The sequence below is a fragment of the Lutra lutra genome, chromosome 9 (assembly GCF_902655055.1).
Source record: "Lutra lutra chromosome 9, mLutLut1.2, whole genome shotgun sequence".
Lineage (NCBI taxonomy): Eukaryota > Metazoa > Chordata > Mammalia > Carnivora > Mustelidae > Lutra > Lutra lutra.
The window spans coordinates 82328662-82347267 of NC_062286.1; the positions used below are offsets into that span (position 1 = coordinate 82328662).

General features: G+C 46.5%; 1 protein-coding gene across 4 annotated transcripts in view; it reads left to right on the forward strand.

Annotated features, from left to right (window-relative positions):
* The first annotated feature begins 9848 nt into the window (after nucleotides 1–9848).
* The window catches only part of NPAS2 (neuronal PAS domain protein 2), a 153502-nt gene continuing 144744 nt past the window's right edge, over nucleotides 9849–18606 (forward strand). For all 4 annotated transcript variants that reach the window (XM_047745027.1, XM_047745029.1, XM_047745030.1 and 1 more), the window contains exon 1: nucleotides 9849–9980. The gene's annotated coding sequence lies outside the window, so the exon portion shown is untranslated. The remainder of the gene's footprint in view (nucleotides 9981–18606) is intronic.

Below are 18606 nucleotides of genomic sequence, written 5' to 3' on the forward strand. Positions count from 1 at the left end.
GGCCACATTTTGTGTAGTCCATTCATCAGTTGATGGACATTTGTGTTCTTCCCAATTTCGGCTCTTATGAGTCGGCTCTTATGAGGCTCTTATGAGTTGCCACTATCAACATTCCAATACAAGTTTTTTGTGCACATTTGTTTTCACTTCTCTTGGGTATATACTTAACAGTAGAATTGCTGGATCGAATGATAACTCTATTTTTAACTTTTTTAAGGAACTTTACATTCCCACCCACCAGCAGTGTATCAAGGATTCCAATTTCTCCACATCCTCACCAACACTTGTTGTTTTCATTTTTTTTGTTTTGCTTTTATTTTTAATACTAGCTAACCTAGTGAATGTCATGTGGTATCTCATTGAGGCTTTAATTTGTATTTTCTTAATGACTCCTTATGTTGGGTACCTTTCTGTGTACTTATTGGCCATGCATCTATCTTCTTTGGAGAAGAATCTATTCAGATCCTTTGCCTATTTTTTTTTAATTGGGTTACTTGTCTTCTATTATTGATTGTAGGAGTTCTTTAATATTCTAGATACGAATCCCTTACAAATATTGCAAGTCCCTTGCAAATATTTTCTCCCATTCTGTGGGGTGTCTTTTCACTTTCTTGATGGAGTCATCACAAGTTTTTACTTTTGATGAAGCTTAATTGGTCTATTCCCCCCCTTTGGTTGCTTGTGCTTTTGGTGTCGTATTTAAGAATCTTTTGCCAAATCCAAGGTCATGAAGATCCCTGTTTTCTTCTAAGAGTCTTATAGTTTTAACTTTTACCTTTATGCATTTCATTGTTTTGAGTGAATATTTTATACAGTGTGAGGTAAGGGTCCAACTTCTTCTTGTGTGTTGTTGTCCCATTGTCTCAGTACCATCTACTGAAAAGACTGTTCTTTCCCGATTGGATTGTCTTGGCATCCTCCTCAAAATCAATTGCCCGTTGATGTGAGGACTCATTTATAAGCTCTCAATTCTATTTTCTCAATGTTTTATGTTTGCCATCCATGCGCTCATCCAATATTTTTATTTTTATGTTAGAGTACAAATATCTACTTTTTGACCCAGGTCAGTGTCATTTCCCTTAGGCAGTTAGCTCCCCTGCATCCAAACAATGGGTCCCAAACCCACCTTAACAGCTGAAGTCACCAGGTTTTGACTCAATGCTGTGATTTACCCTTGGCCAGACTGGACTCTGATGAAGATCTAAATGAGAACAAGGTAAAAGATAGGATGTTAATACTTTGCAGCAGTTCATTTCCATGGAGCAGGGCAAGTGGGGCGGAGGGAGGGAGAGAGGGAGAGCAAGAGGGAGGGAAAAGGACTAGAAGGCACTGAGTAAAGGAGAAGGAAATAAAGGAAAGGGCAATGGGGAAAACATTTGAGGAAGGGAGTTTATTAAAGTTCTTATCGAGCACTTGGCTGAGTGTGCCCACAAGACAGCATCAGTACGGTGGTCAGAGTGCAGGCGTGGGCAGCAGAGAGACCCTGCTCTCTGCCAGCAGCGTTGCCTGTGCAAGTAACTTAACCCAAACCCTCTAGGACCCCATTCTCTCAATTATCTGTCGAAGAGGGTAGTAAGGAAACTGCTCTCAGAGGGAGCCAAAACAAATTCATGCATGCCCGCTCTCAGCCTAGGACCCAGCAGGGGAGGAGCAGTAACACCAGCTCAAACCCAACAAAAGTGGAAGCGTCCCCAAATTGTATCATTACCAACTGCCTTAACCAGTGGCTCTCAAACTTTATGTACACTAGAATCTCCTGAAAGGCCTGTTAACAATTTACCGGCACTCATCTCTAGAGTTTCTGATTCAGCAGGTCCAGGTAGGGCTTGAGAATTTCCCTTTCTACAACGTTTCCCGGGGATGCCAATGCTGCGGATCTGAGGAACACACATTGAGAACTGCTGGTCTAAAGGCTTAAGGGTCCGGAAAACAAAATGCCACCCATTGGCGTCAACAATTCTCAAGTGAAAAGGCTATAAATAAAGATGGTGGTCCACAGTCAGTCCCAGATACAGACTCTGGGCACCATTTGAACCTCACTAGTATCATCAAAAGGAAACGTGACTTTAATTACTAGTTTCTGGAATGTAAGAAGACAGAGAAGCCCAGGCAGCATTATGAAAGCACCCTTCACTTGAAGGGCAACCCCTCATTGGCTTTGAAAGGAAGAAATCTTAAGTGACATGTAGCAGCACATGTGCACAAAAAACCCCCAAGGAGTCAGGTTGTCTGTATTATAGCATCACGTTCACTGTCAATGCAAGTGTTACACTGGAGCCATCAAGAAAAGCTTCTTTAGCACCAAGACCTCACAACAAAGCACACTAATAAAAGAATGCTTGCCCGTGCAGGAAATGCGACGTCTGCTGCCTTCTTGGGAGGGGCTATAAATAGCTCCTTGGAGAACGTTTTTCCATAATTAGCTTTTCACTTCAAGTGAACTATGTGTAATGAATTTCATATCACTAAATGTTCTTCCTGGGCAAAGGTACATGGTAGGTTGTGTATGTGTTAGTATAGAAACAGCTATTGAAATGGCATTTAAGCAGAAGTCAAAGAATTCAAAAAAATGAGACAGAACTGGAAACCACTTTGGAAAACGAACTGAAAATGCCCATTTAGGGTCTATGCGCTCTTGCTAACAGACACACATAAACGCAGTAAATCGCCTCTTCTTAGTTGTTACATGGGACATGAGCTGAGAACAGCTAAAGACAATGGCCACTTGAGTGTCACCCCAGCTGTCTTTCTGCCCTGTGCTGAAAGCATGCTCCTCGCACTTGTTGGAGACATGCATGTCTCAACAGCTTGCCTGTGCCTTCATGAATGCCACTAGAAGCAAACACCTTACAGAGCTGACGTGATTTCTTCTACGCTATATGTGCTTTCGCTCTGATTCTACAATTGCTTTGAAATCCTCTCTCCGCTAATTGCAGGAGCTGAAAAGCCCCTCCCATCCTTTTGGCACATTTACAGCTCACCCACATTTACATCCCTGGAACCTTCCTCTCCACCCCGCCCTCCCTCCAGCTCCCAGAACCCTGTACACAAAAGACTTCTCTCTTCCATTCCAATTTTCTCCATGCTTCAGTGAAGGCCCGTATTCCTCCACATTCCACAGGCTCACCCAAGATAGCTGTTAGTTTAAGGTGGAGTGGCTTAAATACTTCCTGGGAGCCCTCATAATTTGAGCTGAGTATTGCCCCAAGAAAACAATCTGGTTCCGATGGGAAAGGCTAACACCCCCAGCCACTACATTAACCAGAAGGTTGACCAGAGGTACGAGCTTCCTCTGTTGGAGGTGTGGGGGGAACTGCACTTGTCCCACTCTCGTGGGCTAAGACAGGGAGGCTTGAATAGCACCCAAACTCTTCTTTTCCCCACAGAAGCTGGCTCCGTTTCCCAACCCATAGCCTAGAGCTGGTTTGAACATCACACATGTTTACAAAAGGACACTCCCACTTCACTATCACCAAAGTCCAAACAGTGCCCTTGGCAGTGTGCCACTATGCCAATAACACACTTACTGACCCACTGATTATTTCCTTCTATGAATTGTCAAGACTGAGAGTTGCTCTTTTGCCAACTCCAATCCTTCATCCTGGAATGCTATTCTGAACACTTGGAAGACAGCCCCGCCTCGAGATTGGGATAAAGATATCAATAACCAGGGTACAGAGAGAGCCAGAGAGAACGGAGACAAGAAGCATGCAGGCTTTAGTAGCACACGTGGCTTTAGCATCAGTTTCTTACCCAGCAAGAGCTCCCGGAAAGTGAATGATGCCTCCAAAAGCTTTGTGCCTGCATCGCACACGGCTGAGGGCTCCAGGGGGTGGGCGGGAGCGTGGCTTGGCAATCTTTGAGCCAGGATCGGGCCCTGCTCTGCTACGTATTTGCCAAGTGACTGAGGGCACCTTGAGCCTCCCTCGGTCAGACTCCCTATCTGTTACCTGGAAATCATAAATCATTTCTTACAGGGCCTTACGAGGACGAAATGAGGTAATGCAAGTACCTGGCATGTAAGTATTAGATGAATGTTACCATCTAGTCCTGCAAACCTGACTTGCTAAAATATATTTTTAAAAAACCTTATGCAGGGGCGCCTGGGTGGCTCAGTGGGTTAAAGCCTCTGCCTTCGGCTCAGGTCATGATCCCAGGGTCCTGGAATCGAGCCCCATATCGGGCTCTCTGCTCAGCAGGGAACCTGCTTTCCCCTCTTTCTCTGCCTGCCTCTCTGCCTACTTGTGATCTCTATCAAATAAATAAATAAAACCTAAAAAAAAAAACCTTATGCAGACAATGGAATGTTATTCTGTGCTGAAAAGATGTGAGATATTGAGCCATGAAAAGACATGGAGAAAACTTAACTGCTTTTTACTAAGTGAAAGAAACCAGTCTGAGAGACTACCTACTATGTGATTATACGACATTCTGGAAAAGGCAAAATTATGGAGACAGTGAAAAGATTAGTAACTGTCAGGGGTTAGTGAGGAGAGAAGGATGAACAGGTGGAGTACAGAGAATTTTTAGGGCACTGAATCATACTCCTCTGTATGAGACCATAATGGTAGACACAAGTCATTATACCTTTGTCCAAACCCACTGAGTGTACAACCCCAAGAGTGAACCTTGATGTAAACTATGGACTTTGGGTGCTAATGATGTGCCACTGTGGGTTCAGTGACTATAACAAATGTCCCACTCTGTTGGGAGAGGGAGTTGGGGAAAATATTCAAACTTCGTACGTTCTGATCAATTTTGTTGTAAACCTAAACCTACTCTAAAAAATTAAGGCTATTTTTTTTAAGATTCTCTTTAGAAGAGAAAGAAATAGTACCTAACACCCAAATTTATTATTAGAGAAAATGTACACGAAGGGACTTCCTCAAAGGGCTTAACTTTAAGGAAAGATTATTCTCAGGTGTCCATACTGTCAGTAGTCTTGCCACATCTTTTTTGGGGGTGTATGGGTGTGTGTCGTGTGTTTGCATGCACATATGTGTATAACATTTCCTCCTGTGGTCCCCAAAAGCAGTGCAATTAACTGGTGGGAACTGGCTGAGGCTTTGGGGCTTTGTCACCTCCAGACTGTCCCAGCCCACATTTCCTCCCTGGGTCCTCCTCCACACCAGCGTTATAAGGAAATCTTACTTCATTCTTGGGTTTGCCAACCACATGATCTAATAGGTGCAGGTGCCAAGTCTTGACCTTACCAGGCGGGCTGCACAAGGCCTTGATTGTCTGCAGGTAGCATCCTTGGGGCCCACAGGAGAGCCTGCTGCAGGAACGAGTCACCACCCTGCACTTTCACACTCCAAAGCTTCTGCAGAACCAAAGTGTTCAAATTCTCACCTTGATTATTTCAATCACAAGGTGGACATTCTTTTTTTTTTTAAAGATTTTATTTATTTATTTGACAGACAGAAATCACAAGTAGGCAGAGAGGCAGGCAGAGGGGGGGGGGGGGAGCAGGCTCCCTGCTAAGCAGGAAGCCTGATGCGGGGCTCGATCCCAGGACTCTGAGATCATGACTGAGCCAAAGGCAGAGGCTTAACCCACTGAGCCACCCACGCGTCCCACAAGGTGGACATTCTTGAATCTTCCTTCTATAAGTGCCCAGTCTATGACTCTAAGTCATTCGGTCTCTGGTTACTAGACTCTGAGGTCTCTTCTTCATCTTCATAGTGACCCCACTTGCCCTTCTGTCTCCATTGCAGCACTGCTCTTCCCTAACATGACGTTACCCTACCTAACGATGCCTGGTATTGTATTTTGTTTTTCTTCTTTATTGGAAAGTGAAAACTGCTACTCAGAGTTCAGAATCCATAAAGGGGTTTCTGGACACTCATTTTAAAAAGGAAAAGGGGCGCCTGGGGTGGCTCAGTGGGTTAAAGCCTCTGCCTTCGGCTCAGGTCATGATTCCAGGGTCCTGGGATCGAGCCCCACATCGGGCTCTCTGCTCAGCAGGGAGCCTGCTTCCCCATCTCTCTCTGCCTACTTGTGATCTCTGTCAAATAAATAAAATCTTAAAAAAAAAAAAAAAAAACACAGGGGCACCTGGGTGGCCCTGTGCAGAGAGCCTGTTTCCCCCTCTCTCTCTGCCTGCCTCTTTTCCTACTTGTGATCTCTGTCTGTCAAATAAATAAATAAATCTTTAAAAACACACACACACACACACATTGTATTAAAAAGAAAAAAAGGCCTGGGACGCCTGGGTGGCTCAGTTGGTTAGGCCGCTGCCTTCCGCTCAGGTCCTGATCCCTGGGTCCTGGGATCGAGTCCCAAATCGGGCTCCTTGATCAGCAAGGAGCCTTCTTCTCTCTCTGCCTATGCCTGCCTCTCTGCCTATTTGTGTTGTCTCTCTCTCTCTGACAAACAAATAAATAAATAAAATCTTTAAAAAAATAAAGAAAAATAAAAAGATAAAAGGCCCTCTATCTTATGATTATTCAGAAAAACTGTGATGATGTCATCTGGCAAAGAACCCTGGCCTTGTTGTCTACCCTAAAGTTCTGTTTCATTTACTGACTGTGCATACGTAATGTGGGTCCCAAGCCTTGAGCTAGTGCTGTAATTATTGGAATAGCCCACACATTCTTGCCTGTATGTAGCAGCACATATGGACACCTATAGTGTATGTATTTTGAGAATTTAATTGGATAAATGTTTTAAATTAGGATAGGCCACAGATTCAGCTTTTATGATGGGAAAGAACCTTCCAGTTAGATTGCAAAAACTGAATTGTTTCACTGATCTTCAAAGATTGATATAATTGCAATGACTCTCTCCTCCATCAATTTTGATTCTTTGAAAAATATCTGAGGTTCCTGGATACTCTGTTGCAGCATTCAATGAGTAAACCCATGTTCTTTTAAAAGACTAACTACATGAGACTTGAGAATTTCCCCAAACTGGCAATGTAATTTTGAAATGGTTCTTTTGCTCCATGCTGCCCATTTTGAGTAACGCGTAGATTATGATCTATTTTGACTTTGTTATCTAGTTGGTAAAAAAAAATCCTAGCGTCAATATCACCTCCTCCAAGAAGCCCGCCCTGATTCCTTCCTTTGAACTCACATGTCATTTTGTTTTCTGCCACTAGCCCTATTTGGCTTCATCTTTATCTTGTCTTTACCCTGTAAATCCTTCTTGTATAGAAATTGCTGATCCCTCAGAGGCCAAGCCCAGCCTGACTCATGGAAGGTGTCAACAAATGCCAATAAAAGGAACTGAACTGTCAAATGTGTAGCATGAACAGAAGGTCAACTTTCCTCTTTGACTCTACATTTTGGGGGAAAGTCACAATCTTCTGAGGACCCTGCTTGTGCTCTAGTCCTGATTGGGTTCTGTGCTGCTGACTCCACTTCCCATTCTGGTCAGACAGATGTCCTATCCAGTAGGATTAACACTAGGAGACGAGATGGAGTCTGGAGTGAGAGCATCAACTATATATACATCATCTCCATTATTAAGAGATAGAAACCACACATTTGGTAGGATATCCTACTGGGCAGTAGGTAAAAACAGTAACAAAAACATTTGTTGCACTGCAGAATTATTTGATGCATCATTACTGAAGGTCATTTGTTTCCTAAAAGATCATTTAAGGATTGTTCAACTAGCTCCTAAAAGGGAGGTGGAAGTAGTTGGAATCTCTTTCAAAGCAGGAAAGGAAGGGAGGTGACTCAGGTTAAAAGCACATAACTTTATCTTTTAGTAGGTATTAGGACCATGCTTTAAGGGCAGGGCAAAACCTACTTGCCTGAAGAAAAACAAAGCAAAAAAAAAAAAAATTTTTTTTTTCCCTTTTGGAAAAGGAGGGACTTTAAAACCATAATGTGCCAAATGCCTCCTCCTCTTTGAAAAGCCCTCCAAGTCAGAAGCAAGCCTAAGAATAACGGCTTTCTTAGGATGCTCAAAGTTCCTTGCAGCTGATTATTTTTCAGGAGGAGAATTAGACAAAAATAATACAAGTGGGAAATAAAGAGAATGACCTACTTTACAAGGGGGGAAAAAAGAGCTCTGTGTGAGCGTTTTGATCTAATTGACGGTGTGGGGTTGCATGCCCAAATAAGGCGCTGTTGGTCTGGTCTGCGCGGGAGAGGGCCTATCTTGAACTTGCGCAAGGGCCCTGGAACTGAGTGGGCAGCGAACCCCAGCACAGTGGCCCTACTGGTGTTCAGAGGAAGTGCCCTAGGAGATTCATTCTGGCCACAAAGCCGAATGTGATAGAAAAAGACTGGCCGGGGCCCCTTCCTTTCCAGGGCTACTTGCTGGAATGTGCGAGGGACGAAGGGACATCTGAGAAAGGCTGCTGGGTGCATAGCACGGTGCCAGGGGCTGTACTTAGGTGATGTTAGGGAAAAGGTAACCTCCCGGGGGTAGGGGACCTTGTCCCCTCCTTTGGGCTTCTCCCCAGGCGCCTCCACGCGGTAGAGGGAGGTCGGTGAGCCCAGGGGAACCTGGTCACTGTTTCGGGACACAGGATCTCCCCTTTTCACCCGCCGCTATCTCGGAGGCCCGCAGAGTATCAAACCAGGGCTCCTGGCTCCCGGGGACTATTTCTGTGCATCTGTCTTGGTTTGGTGTTTGCTGCGGGAGCCTTGGTGAAAGCCTCCCTGTTTGCTCGCGCGCGCGCCGCTCCAGCTTCTCCTTTTCTTGGATTCTCGCCTGTCTCCTCCCACAGAGGGGAAAAAAAAAAAAAGGTCACGTATGTTTGGAAAAATATGTAGGTCAGTGGAACATTTCCTGCACTGGTGCAAAAGGAGAGGAGGGCAGCAGGGGAGGGGAGGGAGAGGCAGACCAGAGCTCCGAGGGCGCGCTCCTGGCTTCAGCCCCCCACCCCACATGCTTCTGCCTGGGTGTGTGGGGGGTGGTGGTGGGGGGGTCAAATAGCCAGTTCCTTTCCATCCTTGACCCATTTTCCGTACGGACTATGTTCGCCTTGGAAGCAACACCGATTATTCCTCCCCGGCAGGCGCTGCGGTCCTCCCCGGAACAGCGCTCTCCAGCTTTCTCCCCCAACCCCAGTGTCCCAACTGCCCCCTCCCTCCCCCTCCGGCCGCCACCGCTCATTGAGAAATCACCATGGTCCTAGCGCAGAGACTCGCCCAGAGCCTGGCCTCTGGCTCCGCGCTCAGACACGCCCCGCTAGAACGGGGTGGAGGGGACGAGAGTCGTGCGCTCATCCCCCTCTCCCCCCAACGCACGGGACAGAGGGGGTGGCAGCGGGCACGGCGAGGGTGTCTGCACAAATAGGGGAGGAAGATTCCTTGCCACCCCCGGCGACAACTTTCACCGGACTTCAGCTGGCAGCCCCGTGTCCGCCTACCTCCCCTCTCAGCCAGTTTACCTCTAAGCACACACACCCCCACCCCGCGCCCAGTCCCGACCCCGCGCCCCAGGCCGGACTCTGCCGCGCGTCCCTGGCAGCCCAGCAGAGGCGGCGGCGGCCTCGGGCGCGCGGGTGTCTGCGCCGCCCAGAGGAACTGGGGGTCCAGGGGGTCTCAGGATGCGAGTCCCCGGCTGGGCTGGGGCCAAGGCCCGGCGCGCGACCAGAAGAGACCCGGCAGCGGGAGCGGAGGGAAGGAGGAGGAGGCGAGGGAGGAGGAGGAGGAGGCCGGAGGTGGGAGGAGGGAGGAGGGAGGGGGGAGGAGGAAGAGACCGCGGCTCTCCCCGCCGGCTCTGCGTGCGGAAGAGTTTGCCGCGCGAGCAGCCGGCCTGCCGCAGGAGCCGAGGGACCCGCGCGGCGGCGGCCGGGAAGCAGCGGCCGCGTAGCTCAGAGATCCGCAGCCGCGGTGGCGGCGGCGGCGGCGGCGGCGGCGGCAGCGAGAGCAGCGCCTCCCGCCGCCGCCCGGGAGGAGCTCGCCGCGCCCGCTCGCCGCCTCGGCTCCCAGCGGCGGCGGCGGCGGCGGCGGGAGGCGCGTCTCCCCGGCCCAGTCAGCGCCCGGCCCCGCGGGGTCGTCCCGGCCAGTTACGAGGTAAGGGGCCGAGCCCGGGGATGCGGGGGGCCCGGGGTGGGAGTCCGTGCGCGCTGGGTCGCGGGACTCGGTCACCTGCTAGCCGGCGCTGTGGACGCGCGGGGCCGGAAGGGGCGTTCAGGCACGGGGCTGCGCGGTGCGGGGGTCAGGGGCGTAGGATGGTGTGGCCTCACCCCCACCCCCGGTCCCGGCGCCCGGGACGCAGCGTCTTGCGGGACTGCAGCGGCAGGGTCGGTGTGCTCCGTGTGCGTCTCGCCGTAGGAAGCGGAGAACGAGGCACCCCGAACCTCAGGATTTGGGGGAGATCAGAGGGTACCGTCGGGTGGATAGAGGCCGTGTCCAGGTAGCAGCCTGGAGGGTTGCCCTGTAGCCTCTCTGAGCCCCACCGCTCTCCTTCGCGAAGAGTGGGGAACCGGGGAGCCCTAGGGAGTGCGGCGTGCGCGCCCCGGGCCCGTGATCTCTCCGGGTCCTTAGGTCGGATTTGTTCCGGGCCCGACTGGGTACCCAGTCTGCCCCCTGAACGTTCAGAGAGCGCATAGCCTGGCTCTTCGCTTCGCCTTGCCACCGCTCCCCAGGTTGGATGCCTGCGTGTTGTTTTGATAGGAGGTGTGCCCCCTCCCCGGGCTGAGGAGGGAGGCGCACCTTTGACCTTTCTATAGAGCTGCGCAGGGTCGTTTACCAGGGGGTAGGAACAGGTGCCAGGGGGCTAAATTAAAAACTAACCCCGCTCCTCTGCCTGCCACTCCTTAACTGCTCAAGGTAAGAAAGTTTGTTTTCAGCCCTGTGATTCATAAATAATTAGTAACCAGTTTTGTAGATTAAGCAAGATGGAAACCTTAAAAATACACACGCACTTCCAGAAAGTCTAAAAACTACCACGGTTGTATCCGGGAAGCTTTAGTTCAGAAAGTTAAAAGACCCGGGATTCAACAGGTGTTCAGGAGGGGGCCCGAGAGGGGAAAACCCCACCTGTTTGTCGTGAGTACCTGCTGCTTTATTATCCTGCCCCAAATTCATTAAATTGGCTGGACTATTTCTTTACAGATAAAATATTTGAGTAGTTATTAACTCAATTAGCAGAAACGAACTGGTCATGTGTGATCATTTAGAACCCAAACCTTCTTTTCCTTAATAGGAGGGTTTTCCCTGTTTGGACTTTCCAGATAATTAGCTGGAAAGCTGTTTCTGGCAAGGTGTAGCTCTGTCCACACCTCTATCTAACACTGACTTAGTACCTGACTAGTGAATTGACCAACTAATTATGGCTTGTATTAAAGCAGAGCTGCCCTTCTTAGGTGGGAAGTGACAGTTTGAAATTCAAAGGCAACTACTAGGTCTTTCTGTCACAAAGATTTCCTTAAAGGGAAAGTCTGGGAAAAAATAACCCGTAAGATGGGGGCCTCCGGGTGGCTCAGTCGCTTAAGCATCTGCCTTCAGCTCAGGTCATGATCTCACCGTCCTGGGATTGAGCCCCGCGCATTGGGCTCCCTGCTCAGCAGGGGGTCTGCTTCTTCCTCTCCCTCCCCTTGCTCCTTCTGTCTCTTCCTTCTCTCTCAAAATAAAATCTTTTTTTAAATTCCCAAAATAAATAACCCCCCAATAAATATCATGTTTAAAGGTATTATTCTGACTGGGACCACTATTTTTGGGCAAAAGCGAAAAATAATACATTTTTAAAATCTCTGTTTCATTGTGCAGCTAAACCAGGACCTGTAGAAGTATTGGCATTTCTCAGCAGTCTTCTTAAACATTTAGTTAGAAATAAAGTGTGCAACATAAAGACATTCAATACTTGTCTTCCATCTCCCAGAGAGATGGGGATTGTGGCGTAGAAGAATTGTAAGTGTGCTGCTTTTAGCCATTTTCTTCTGGGAAATCGATGTCTCTATTTATTTGCTGATCTGTCCCACTGTGCGTGACCATAGAATTGGCTTTATTCTTACTATTCCCCCAAATGACTCCTGGGGAGGTGAGAGAAGGGACTTCATTCTGAAGGAAATATGTTATTAATAAAACGTTACCCCCTAAAGAGTTAAATGTGCCAAGAAAAGAACCAAGTGAGGCTTTACTAATTCGTGAGATGAAAAAAAATTCCCTGATATGATGAGACTGTTCAGATGATGACTAAAGAATTCATCTTTATGTGGAAAATAATGATTGCTTTTAAGCACGTTCGGTCTTTTAAGAGTTTGGGTCCTTTTTACTGTTTCTAGGTGTTTAATAATGAAAATAATGAAAATGGTTTTAAAAAAAAAGACCCACATCATATGATGTACGTCATTATTAAGTTGAATTTATCTTATTTTTTGAACCATCTCTCTTAAGTCTTGGTGATTTTTATAGCTGGCTCTTCATCCTGCCCCTTGATTTCTGGTTACAAATTCAAAATTAGTGATTTGTTCAGATTAAAATAATACTGCATGCATATACTTTTTATATAATCATCTGAATATGTTAAATTTTTTAAAGTCTTGCTTTTGATCCTTAAGAACCCAAAGGGCTAAGTTCTTTTTCCTAATTTTTCAAACAAGTAGGTATCTTGTTCTTCACATGAAAAAGTCAGTTTTTCCATTGTGATCGGGACACTGATTGTCCCATGCTGATCCCATGTAAGCGGTGACATTTATTTCCCATGAGAGGTCAAATTACAAGGTGTTGAAAATAGCCCAGTGACTCAGTATTCTTGGCTGCTTTACGCCAACGGTTTAATTGGCTGCATCATAGAAGCATCTAATTGAGTTTCACATTTAAATAGTGGAAATGATACTTGATGCATTATTTGCTTACACAAATGTTTAATTAGCATGTTCCTGATGTTCATTCTATTTGTAGCAAAGATGGGAGGTCAGGGACTGCCACATTCATATTCCCCACCACGTCTCATCCCTATGAGGCCTTGTTCATAATAGATGCTCAATAAAGAGGTGTAGGAAATGAGCTGAATTATTGATGAGAGTTATCTAAAGGTTAGAAATTTGTGAATGCTAATGGAGTACTTAACTATGAGTAACTCAAGTTTAAATCTGATGATTAATAGTACCATGGAACACTAAATAAGCACTTATTAAATGTGGACCTTTGTTAAAAAGAATTTCTAAATGCAGTCATTAGCTAAGGCACTACTGGCCTGCTGAATTCTTTGACATTGGGGACGACTTAGCATTGTAAGTGAAGTGTCCTCTCTTAGGTAAAGTTCCCTCAAAGATTATCTGAACTTCTGTGGGTCATAAAACAATGTGTTTTCCATCTGATGATGCAGAATAGAAAGGAAAGAGATTCACTTCTACACTGGTGGGAGAAAAACAGTGTGTTAAAGCAGGTGGAAGGTGCCAAATGTCATGTCTCAAACTTCACAGTGCATGTGATTTCCTGGGGATCTTGTTAAACGTACATGCTGGCTCAGCACGTCCAGGTTGGGACCCAAGATTCTGCATTTCTCACAAGCTACCATGTGCTCCTGATGCTGTGAAACACCAGCAAAGTTCTGGAACACACTTTAATCCAATTCAGCCTATGTTTACTGAGCGCCTACTGTGTAGTAGGCCCAGGTGATAGAAAAATAAAGAACATGGGTCCTCTCTGCCTCCAAAGAGCTGATGAGATAATAAAGAAAGAAAGATTCTTTCTAGACTGAAAATGAGGTGCTGGACCAGAGAAGGGCCCAGGAAAGGAGGTTTTCTGGTAGGGCTTCCACATTGCTGACCTTGACTTCTAATGAGTCATCTTTGAATGGAAAGCTTTGTGATCTGGCAGAAAATAAAATGCAGATCTTGAAATCAGACCTGAGGTAGCTATACGTACACTGCTCAGCTACTGTGTGACTTGGAGCAACTTTTTTAACCTCTCTGAGCCTCTGTCCTGGTCAGAAAAATAGTGGGAATATTGCTTCCCTGTCACATTGGAAGGATTACCAGTAAAGGACACATGCTAGGCATAACAAAAGTGATTGTATTCTTGTCCATGAGGAAGAGGGGGCTGGTAGGCAAGAGGAAGAAGAGATTCCTAAAATATTCTCCACGTAGCTCACCAATTAGAGATTCAGTTTTTTTAACCAACAAACCCAGCATGAGAGAACCAGGCTAGGGCTGGAGGGTGGGCAGCTATGGAAGTTCATCAGGTACAAAACGGAATTTTCCAGAGCATGCACATCTCCACTCTTCTGCAGAGCCCTGGCTTCTGGTTAGCTGTGGTGATACCCTTCTAGCAGTAAATTTACCTGAGGTTGTGTTGATCAAGACCAACTGGTGGGGGGCGGTGACACTAGATGGCTCGGTTGGTTAAGTGTCGTCCTTCCACTTGGATCATGATCCCAGGGTCCTGGGATCGATCCCCACATCAGGCTCCCTACTCAGCCAGGCTCCCTGTTCAGCTCTTCCTCTCCCTCTGGGCCCTGCCCCCCCCCATCCCTGCTTGTGTTCATTTTCTATCTCAAATAAATTAAAAAAAAAAAAAAAAAGACCAACTGGTGTTCCTGCAGTCAGTCACTCCTTCAAAATATGGTTCAGAGGGAAGGGCAATTACCTTTCCTCTTTGAGGGGCATTGGCTGGCAAGGCACTTTTAAGGAAGGATTAAGCGACCAGCCAATCCTTTTCAGTTTGATGAGTTACCTGAAATTAGTGCAGGGTGTGTCAGAATTCATCAGGCAGACTTTTTATACTTTATGCTCTGAGCTGATTGTTTCCTCTTGACTTCTGGGAAAGATGGATGTTCTAAGGCAGTGGTCTCTGTCATCCTGATCTTAGGAGGGATAATCTGGGAATCTGCATGACCCTCAAAATATTTCAGCTTTGCTCTACTTCCGTGTGTGTATATATATGCACACAAACACACACACATGTATATACACACACATATATACATATATATGTATACATGCTAGATATAGATATTAGATATGTAGAGATATGAAATACACACACACACACACACACATATTAGAGTTCCATTTATTATTTGCAAAGGAGATTTTACTGCTATCATTCCCACTCCATGCCTCCCTGCCTAAAATAAACTTTGAAAACCAAAGTTGTAAGGGAATGCCACGGGCTGTTTGATATGTGGGGGAAAGAAAAGTAGAGGAAAGATTGGAGCCAAGGCAGGCAGTCTTTGGGAAGTGGAGGGGTAACTAGGGAGGGAAAGAGGGCAACAAGCATGAGAGCACCCAGAATGGAGGTCAGAGCAGTGGCAGGGCCAGAGGGCAGGAAGTGGGGGAGCCAGGGACTCAACTTTGTGGACAGCTGCCTTGTGGAAGGCCGGGGGAGGATTTTGTTCCTGGGTCTTTGAGAGTCATCCAGACATCTTGTAGACCCAAGCCCATCTAAAGAAAGGCAAATGACAGAGCTGAGCAGCCTCATTCTTCCCTCTCCCAAACCAAAAAATGGCACTGCACAATTTCACAAAGGATATTTGGGCCCCTACAGAGAATAGGAGAACATCTTTTAAATTATTATATTTCTGTTATAAAAGTATATGTCATTTTTTGGAAAACAGAAAAAAGTGAAGATCACCTGCAGTCTCAAGGTGAATTTCCTTTTGGTCTTAGATCAATGCACTCACTGTTTATTTTTTAATGTTAGATTTTTTAAAAATATAATAGAATCTCAGGGTACCTGGCTGGCTCAGTCAGTAAACCAACTGACTTCTGCTCAGGTCATGATCTCGGGGTCCTGGGATCCCACTGAGCCCCAAGTTGGCTCAGCTCAGCAGGGATTCTGTTTCTCCCTTTCGCTCTGGCCCTCCGCGCCCCCCCCCCCCAACCCATGCTCCCCTTCTCAAAGAAAATAAATAAATAAATAAAAATATTTAAATACAGGTAATCTCGTAAAAGTTTCAAATAATCTAGGACCACCTCTAGTAAAAAGCTCCCCTTCACAGTCTGTGCCCTACAAGAGTTGTTGCCCTTTTTGTGCCTGGCAGAAACCTTGTTCGTTTGGCTGCAGTATCTACCATGCTCCCCCACATGTCTCAGGGGTAAATCCTGATTGGCCAAGGCTACCCTGGCCTGCTGTCCTTGCCAGTCATTGGCTCAGCCTGAGCATGTGAACTTCATCTTGGCCAATAAAGCATGAGGGTGGGTCACTGGGACGCTTCCCTGGTCCTTCCAATGAGATGAGAAGGGGAAGCAGCCCTTTTCTTCTTCTGGCCACACAGCGTCTGTAAGTGGGGCAGCCCTCAGCCACCAGAGCAGGCTAGCCCAGGTCCCAGCTGGCCTGCCAGAGAATGCGAAGGTGAAGAATTGCCTCCATAGTGCCCTTGATCTTCCGAATTAGCCAGCAAAGAGTCTCTGCTTTGGGATGTTTGGGAGATCCTGAATCCTCCCCGGCCACTGATAGCAGGTCAGGTTAGCTTTGTGTTCACTGTAGCCAAAAGCATCCTAACCGACACACCCCATAGCTCTCCACGCTTCTCAGGAGATGAACCATCGGGGTGTAGTCCACTAGTCATTTTCCCGCGCATTTACATATATACCCATATATGTACGTTTTCTTTTTAAACTAACAGAACTTATACCATGCAGTTTTACATAGCGACTTTTTTCAGGGATATTTCTTATAGCTACTTCATTCTTTTTAAAGACTATGTAGTCATACTCGGAAGTATAATTTATTTAACCCACTTTAAACATCTATTGTGCTGTTTCCAGTTCTATTATAATCTATGTTGTCTTAGCTTCTTTATCTGTATATCATTGGGTACAGTCCAGATTCTTCTAAGTCAGAGATTACTAGGAGGGGATTCCTGAGTAAAGGGGCACATCTGTTGGATGGCTAGTTGCTGCGAAATGGATGACTCTAACCACTGTGTCCGGGCACCTTCCCACCCACCCACCCGTGTCCGAACCAGCACCATGCCTTACCAGTCTCCTGAATCTCTTTTATGCATTTTCACATGCCCGGTGTCACACCATTTATAGTTTCCTGTTCTGGTTGTTCTCCTTAATCTGAACATAGGCATTTCCCCATGTCATTAAATATTCCAGGTAAGCATAGTTTTAATGGCTGCATGGTAGTTCATGATAATCATTTTTGGAGTGTTCCAGTGGTTTGTGAAGACATAAGAGAGAATATTTGAAGTTGAGAATATTGGAAAACTAAGCAGACATCGTCAACCTTGCAATTATCTCAAAAGAGTCCTGAAAATGGTATTAGGAGACATACCCCTTCAGTGATCTGTTTGTAAGAAAACTCTGAGGACATGGCCTTCCACACTCTTCTCATCCAGTCACACAGCAGGCTCCCCCAACCATTTCTAAGAAGCTTTACTCTTTCTGGGACTTGTAGGGTTTACAGTATTCTCTATATATTCTCTGAATATACAGGAGTCACTTAAATACTTTGTGAGGGGTGCTTGGGTGGCAAAGCTGGTTAAGCATCCAACTCTTGGTTTCAGCTCAGGCTGTGATCTCAGGGTGGTGAGATCAAGCCCTGCATCAGGCTCTGGGCTCAGCAGGGAGTCCTCCTAAAAATCTCTTTCCCTCTGCCACTCCAGCTCATGCTATCTCTCTTTCTCTCTCTAAAATAAATAAATCTTTAGGGGCACCTGGATGGCTCAGTCAGTTAAGCCACTGCCTTCAGCTCAGGTCATGATCCCAGAGTCCTAGGATCGAGTCCTGTATCAGGCTCCCTGCTCAGTGGGGAGCCTGCTTCTCCTCCCCTTCTGGCTTGTGCACTCACTCACTCTCTCTCTCTCTGTCTCAAATAAATAAACAAAATCTTTTAAAGAATTTTTTTTTTATTTACTTATTTGACAGAGATCACAAGTAGGCAGAGAGGCAGGCAGAGAGAGAGAGAGGAGGAAGCAGGCTCCCTGCTGGGCAGAGAACCCAATGTGAGGCTGGATCCCAGGTCCCTGAGATCATGACCTGAGCTGAAGGCAGAGGCTTTAAACCACTGAGCCACCCAGGCGCCCCAACAAAATCTTTTAAAAAATAAATAATATGATCTTTAAAACAAAAATACTTTGTGCATTGCCTGACACATAGCTGACATGTGAGTTTGTTGTAGTCTTTGCAATTCAGAGAAGGAAATCTAATGTTTCCAGGAAGTTCCTGGTAATGGGATAATTCCATTTCCAGTCTGGGGCCTGATCTTTGGTCCTCTCTGTGGGCCTACAGTCCTTTTGGGGTAGTTTCATTAGAAGCCCATTGCAGTGAAATTCAGATTTGTTGTTAGTGCTTAGAAAAGCCCAGTATTTTTTTCCGGTCCAGAACTAGATAACCGATTTTCTGCTGTTCCGTTTTGTAAGGTTAAGGGATGTTTGGAAGATCCTGAATCCTTACTGGCCACTGATAGCAGGTCAAGTTAGCTTTACTATCAGGCAGCATGATAGGAGTACACATCGCAGGGTGTGTGCTAGGCCTGCCTGCTGACACAGTGGGGGCAGGGGGAGCTGGCGATGTGGTTCTGAGGAGGCGGGTGGGGACGGGAGGTTGCCCCATCAACACTTTCCTCTATGCCGTCTATGAAAGACATGGCCTGCAGTCACTGCATAAGATGCCTGCTCTTCTGAAGACCACGATCTAATGAAACTGAAGAAAACTTTAAAACCCCAGGTTGGGTGTGTGTGTTTGTGTGTAGTGGGGGGCAGGCATTTCACGAGGAATGTTACCCAGAAAGTTCGCTGGGT